Source organism: Bos indicus, chromosome 6 (assembly GCF_029378745.1).
Source record: "Bos indicus isolate NIAB-ARS_2022 breed Sahiwal x Tharparkar chromosome 6, NIAB-ARS_B.indTharparkar_mat_pri_1.0, whole genome shotgun sequence".
NCBI classification, from domain to species: Eukaryota; Metazoa; Chordata; class Mammalia; order Artiodactyla; family Bovidae; genus Bos; species Bos indicus.
Window position 1 is genome coordinate 8,854,316 of NC_091765.1, and position 6,476 is coordinate 8,860,791.

At 40.9% G+C, this 6,476-nt stretch overlaps 1 pseudogene; it reads left to right on the plus strand.

Moving 5' to 3' along the window:
- Positions 1-1,243: 1,243 nt before the first annotated feature.
- On the plus strand, positions 1,244-4,696 carry LOC139183574 (cullin-1-like; annotated as a pseudogene).
- The last annotated feature ends 1,780 nt before the right edge of the window (positions 4,697-6,476 follow it).

Here is a 6,476-nt window from a genome sequence, read left to right on the forward strand (position 1 = left end):
AAACAGAAGCTATGTGTTCTTTTCCTGTTCTTTGGCTATTATGTGTGTGTGTGTGTGTGTGTGTGTGCGTGCGCGCGCGTGTGTGTGTAGTGGATTTATAATTTATTTTCTCCTCCTTTCAATAATTCTAATTTTAAAATGTAGACTGTTAGAATCAATATTTTACTAGGGTGAGAACTTACTACTTGACTCCTGTGTTGGGAAGAGGTACAGTAAATTTTTAAACTCTTTAAAAATTTTGCTATTTTTTTCATCGTTAGGAAATTCAATGATATGTGAGTTGGTGCTCTATATAATGTGCAAAGCAGTATATAAAGTACAAACAATTTTAACAGTACTTATTAATTTTAACAGTACTTATTAACATTTTTCACTTTGTTAATTTTAATGAAAACAATTAAATAAATGTTACTTTAAGTGGAGCTCTATGACTTAATAATCTCTGCAGGTGCCTGCCAACACACAACAGCTTTTCTTTCCCACTTACAGTTCCATTAGACAGAGTAATAAGTAGCAGTGTAGATATTACATTTCTAGGGGAAATGGAGGTTAAATAGTAAAAAAAAAAAAATATTACAATGATATTAATCTCACGGTCATATTGATAGTTACTAAAAAAGTAGGATTAATGAATAAATCATACTAATCTGACCTAAAGAATGGATTCAGTTACTATGCTTTGAAAAAGTCATTTCATTAATCTTACAACTGTTTACCAATTCATAAAAGGTTAAATGAAACATTATTTTCATTAGGTCTCTTCACAGCCATCTTGAGTGATTATCTAGAGCTTGTCAGGTTATGTGATTATTTTCCTTATATGTAAGGCAACGTGAAATTTATAAAATTTATTGGATATTTTGAAAGACTGGCAATTTAATAATGTTAGTAGCTAAGGCATGCTTGATTCAGAAGATAGACTGTGGAGACTTTGTTATTCCTTACAATGGTTATCTAAAGGGGTCTGGTGAATTAAAAAATGTTTTCCAGGGCCCTTCCTGTGCTACGGGCTGGTGAGGAGATGGTGGCGAAGGTTTCCTGGCCATTCCCCTCTAACTTCTCCCCAGCGGGAGCTGGAACCAGTTGGCCTGCGATGAGATTTCATTCTCACCATTCAAAGGACATCCTTTCTGAGCTGCTGTGAATAAATTTGGAGTGATACTGTATGTTTCTATCTGATGGAGAATTAGCTGAACCTTGACTAAATATTGTTGCACTGGACGACTTCAGAATATTACTGGGCATGTCACTCAACAGGAGTCAGAAGCCCCATGGACTGAAGCACATTGGCCTCGATCAGATCTGGGACGACCTCAGAGCTGGCATCCAGCAAGTGTACACTAGACGGAGCATGGCCAAGTCCAGATTTACAGAACTCTACACTCACACGTGTAACTACCGCACCAGTGTTCGGAACACGAGTGTTCACCAGTCCAACCAGGCTCGAGGGGCTGGTGTCTCTCCTAAATTGAAAAAGGAGCAGACTCCGGGGGAGCTCAGTTTGCGGGCTTGGAATTGTATAAATGGCTTAAAGAATTCCCGAAGAATTACTTGACAAATCTTCTTAAGGATGGAGATGATTTTATGGATGTGAGTGTACTGAAGTTCTACACTAAGCAATGGGAAGACTAAAAATTTTCAAGCAAAGTGCTGAATAGGATTTGTGCCTACCTCAATCGACATTGGGTTCACCATAAATGTGACAAAGGGTGGAAAGGAATCTATGAAATCAATTCTCTTGCATTGGTGACTTGGGGAGACTGTCTTTTCAGGCCACTGAATAAACAGGTAACAAATGCTGTTTTAAAACTCATTTAAAAAGAAAGAAATGGTCAAGCCTTCAATACAAGACTGGCAAGTGGAGTTGTACGGTCTTACGTGGAACTGGGGCTGAATGAAGATGATGCCTTTGTGAAGGGCCCTATGCTAACAGTGTAAAAAGAATCCTTGCATATCAGTTTCTTGCTGACACAGAAAGATTTTTTACCAGAGAGAGTACTGAATTCTTGCAGCAGAACCCGGTTACCCCCTTTGCTGGAGGAGCAGCAGAGGGTCCAGATGTACCTTCATGAGAGCACGGAGGATGAACTTGCCAGGAAGTGCCAGAAGGTGCTCATCAGGAAACACCTGGAGATCTTCCACACAGTTCATGAACCTTCTGGATGCCAACAAAAATGAAGATTTGGGTCTCATATATAATCTTGTATCTACAATCCAGGATGACCTGGGAGAATTGAAAAAACTCCTGGAGATACACATTCATAATCAGAGTCTTGCAGCAATTGAGAAGTGTGGAAAAGCTGAGTTAAAAGACCCCAAAATGTATATACAGACAGTGTTGGATGTTCATAAAAAATACAATGCCCTGGTGATGTTGGCATTCAACAATGATGCTGGCTTTCTGGCCTCACTGGACAAGGCTTGAGGTTGCTTCATAAACAACGTGGTTACCAAAATGGCTCAGTCATCTAGTAAACGCCCCTAGTTGCTGACTTGATACTGTGACTTGCTGGAGTCCAGCTCCAGCAGCCAGGGATTCAACCTGAAGGGGTGACTGGACTCTTTTGAGGCAGCCTCTCAGTTTTCTTGGACTGACTATTTATTTCAAGCGAAGATTCTCTTTTATACTTTTACAAAAGCATTAGATCAGAGGTTTGACATCAGTTCCTCCTGACCCAGATTTTTTGTCTCCAAAAGTCATTGTTGCCCCTCAAAAGGAGTTCCTGCCTCTGTGATTCTCTTATCTACTTCTCATATGTCCTTGTGAATACATAGTAACTCCTGTTAATGTCTGGGCTGAGTACCACATTCCTCAGTTTATTTCTTATCTTTCTAACTCCTGTTTGTCCCTAATATCTAAGCTTACTATTTCTTAAAAAGGGCTTCTAGCTATTAATATCTCTAAAGTTCCTAATCTCTATAAGCTATAGTAGAATATGCTAACATTACAACATTCCTTAAATCTTTAGCTTCTAAGTATTTTAATTATTCCTAAGCCCTAAATTCAGCAAACTCCTTTGCCATGAACACTTTCCTAACAAATAGGCTTCAGATAGAAATCCCTCCCATGGCCTCAAGCTGTAGCCTACGTGCTTACCCTGGAACACTCTTTTGTAAAAGTCCTTGAACAAATGTCAATGATTAACTTTACAAATTATTTTCTGAGCACAGCTGCAGAAGACTTTGTGCCTTCTCAAGCTCCTCTCAAGAACAATAAGCACGTTAATATTCTTTTCAGTCAACTCAGCCGAGGAAAGGGAAAAACAAGTCAGAATCACAAAGCCTAACTCCTTCATCCCAGGTCCATGCCTGTGGGACAAAAAGAGGAAGTTGGGGCCATGCCTCCATTTTGTCAGTAATGCCTAACGCGGCTCCTGACTCCCTTTTAAAAGAGTTCAAAGAACCATTCAACCAAGTGATGGTGGTCTTCAAATAAATTGAAGACAAAGATGTGTTTCAGAAGTTCTACACGAAGAGGTTGTCTCTGCTGGCCAAGAGGTTGTCTGTCAGAGTGTGTGAGTGATGATGACGAGGCGAGCACAATCTCTAAGCTACAGCAAGCTTGTGGGTTTGAGTATATCTCTAAACTTCAGCATGGGCACAGCTCCTCGGTATGTAAAACCTGTAGGACTTGTGCCAAAATGTCCGTTTTGATCTGGGTGCTCCTGGTCAGCTGCTGATGGCATAAGCCATCAGCATAAGCATTCAATGTTTCAAGACATTGGTGTAAGCAAAGATTTGAATGAGCAGTTCAAAAAGGACCAGATGAACTCCAAGCCGCTGGACTTGGATTTCAGTATTCAAGTACTGAGTTCCAGACTGTGGCCCTTTCAGCAATCTTGTACGTTTGCCTTGCTGTCTTGGGCTGGAAAGGAGTTATCAGCAATTCACAGCCGTTTACTCCAGCCATCACAGTGGCAGAAAATTGACATGGTTATATCAAGTGTCAAAAGGAGAATTAGTAACAAACTACTTCAAAAACAGATACACTTTGCGGGCATTTACAGTCCAGATGGCCATCCTGCTCCAGTACAACACAGAGGATGCTTATGCCATCAGCAGCTGACCGGGAGCACCCAGATCAAAACGGATATTTTGGCACAAGTCCTACAGGTTTTATGCTCTGAGGGGCTGTGTCCACCCTCAGACTTTTTGGGGTTAAGCCAGGAAACTGTAGGTGTCCTCCTCCCTGTCCACTCGCTCCAAATACTCTATCTCGATCAGAATGTCAATTCATTTCTTAATTTACTGGGTCCTGGGGCTTGCATCTTGAGGACAGCTGAGTCAGTACTTCTACAGGTTTTATGGAAGTCAAAGTTATTGGTCTTGTAAGATGAAAATGCAAATGCGGATGAGGTGGAATTGAAGCCAGACACCTTAATAAAATTAAATATTTGTTATAATAAGAAGAAATGAAGGGTTAACTTCAATATGCCACTGAAAATGCAGAAACAAGAAACCACACACCTAAACATCCAGGAAGATTGCAAACTACTGATTCTGGCTATTGTCAGAATTATGACAATGAGGAAGGTCCTAAAACACCAGCAGTTACTTGGAGAACTACTGACTCAGTTGTCCTCAAGATGCAAGCCCCAGGACCCAGTAAATTAAGAAATGCATTGACATTCTGATGGAGAAAGAGTATCTAGAGTGAGTGGACGGGGAGGAGGACACCTACAGTTTCCTGGTTTAACCCCAAAGAGTCTGAGCGTGGGCATAGCCCCTCGGTGCACGGGGAGGGGAGCTGAGTGTGCAGCCGCGGAGCCTCTGGACTCCTGCTCGGCCTGAGGCCCAGGCTCCCATTGTGGGCTGGGGCTACTGGAGCTGCTCAGGATCGCCACAATTCATGTCGTCCATACTGACACCAATGCCATTTAACCTAATTTAAGACTAAAGGGTGGAGAAGACAATGGCACCCCACTCCAATACTCTTGCCTGGAAAATACCATGGATGGAGGAGCCTGGTAGGCTTCAGCCCATGGGGTCGCTAAGAGTCGGACATGACTGGGCGACTTCACTTTGACTTTTCACTTTCATGCATTGGAGAAGGAAATGGCAACCCACTCCAGTATTCTTGCCTGGAGAATCCCAGGGATGGGGGAGCCTGGTGGGCTGCCTTCTATGGGGTCACACAGAGTCGGACACGACTGAGGAGACTTAGCAGTACCAAGACTAAAGGGTGGGACCTTCCGCGCTGAGGGCTGCACGCTTCTGCATCTGAATCAACCCATTGGTCACGTGAGCACCGCCTGCTGGCGGGGGCCCCTCTGAGGCCAGCAGGCCTGGAGAGCCGCTCTGAAGCAACCCACGTGTAATCTGCTATGAAAAGCCACTTGTATAGTGTCTTTCATCTTTTTAATGTGTGAAAATAAAGAAAATTAAAGGATTTCTGCACAAAAAAAAATATTTTCCACAAACAAGACGTATAATTTCATCAAATCATTTACTAAAGTTTGATTTCATATGACTATATTTAGTCATATAATATGAAGACACTTAACCAACTGGAATGGCAAGTTATACTAAGATCACAACTATCAACATTTTAGAATTATTTGCTGAAGACATCTATAACGAAGACATCAAAATGTCAAATTTTGTTTATATGTATATTTCAATAAAGTCTCACATCATTTCCTTATAATCAAATATTTATACTTAAAAATATTTAGTTATAAAAGTATATTAAGTGACTAAATAAATAACGTATGAAATAAATTCAATTTGCCACCAAAGAGATGTTAGCAATTCTATAGGAACTTTTTTTTTTTTCACAAAGTTTAAAGGGTTTCTTTTCTCTTTTTTTTAAATTTATTTTAATTGGAAGCTAATTACTTTACAATATTGTAGTGGTTTTTCCCATACATTGACATGAATCAGCCATGGGTGTACATGTGTTCCCCATCCTGAACCCCCTCCCACCACCCTCCCTATCCCATCCCTCAAGGTCATCCCAGTGCACAGGCCCTGAGCACCCTGTCTTATGCATCAAACCTGAAGTGACGATCTGTTTCACATATGATAATATACAAGTTTCAATGCCATTCTCTCAAATCATCCCATCCTCACCTTCTTCCACAGAGTCCAAAAGACTGTTCTTTATATCTGTGTCTTTTTTGTTGTCTCGCATATAGGGTCATCATTACCATCATTACCAATGATGCATAAATTCCACATATATGCGTTAGTATACTGTATTGGTGTTTTTCTTTCTGACTTACCTTACTCTGTATAATAGGCTCCAGTTTCATGCACCTCATTAAAACTAATTTAAATGCATTTTTAATGGCTGAGTAATATTTCATTGTGTATATGTACCACAGCTTTCTTATCCATTTGTCTGCCGATGGACATCTAGGTTGCTTCCATGTCCTGGCTATTGTAAACAGTGCTGTGATGAACATTGGGGTACATGTGTTTCTTTCAATTCTGGTTTCCTTGGTGTGTATGCCCAACAGTGGGATTGCTGGGTC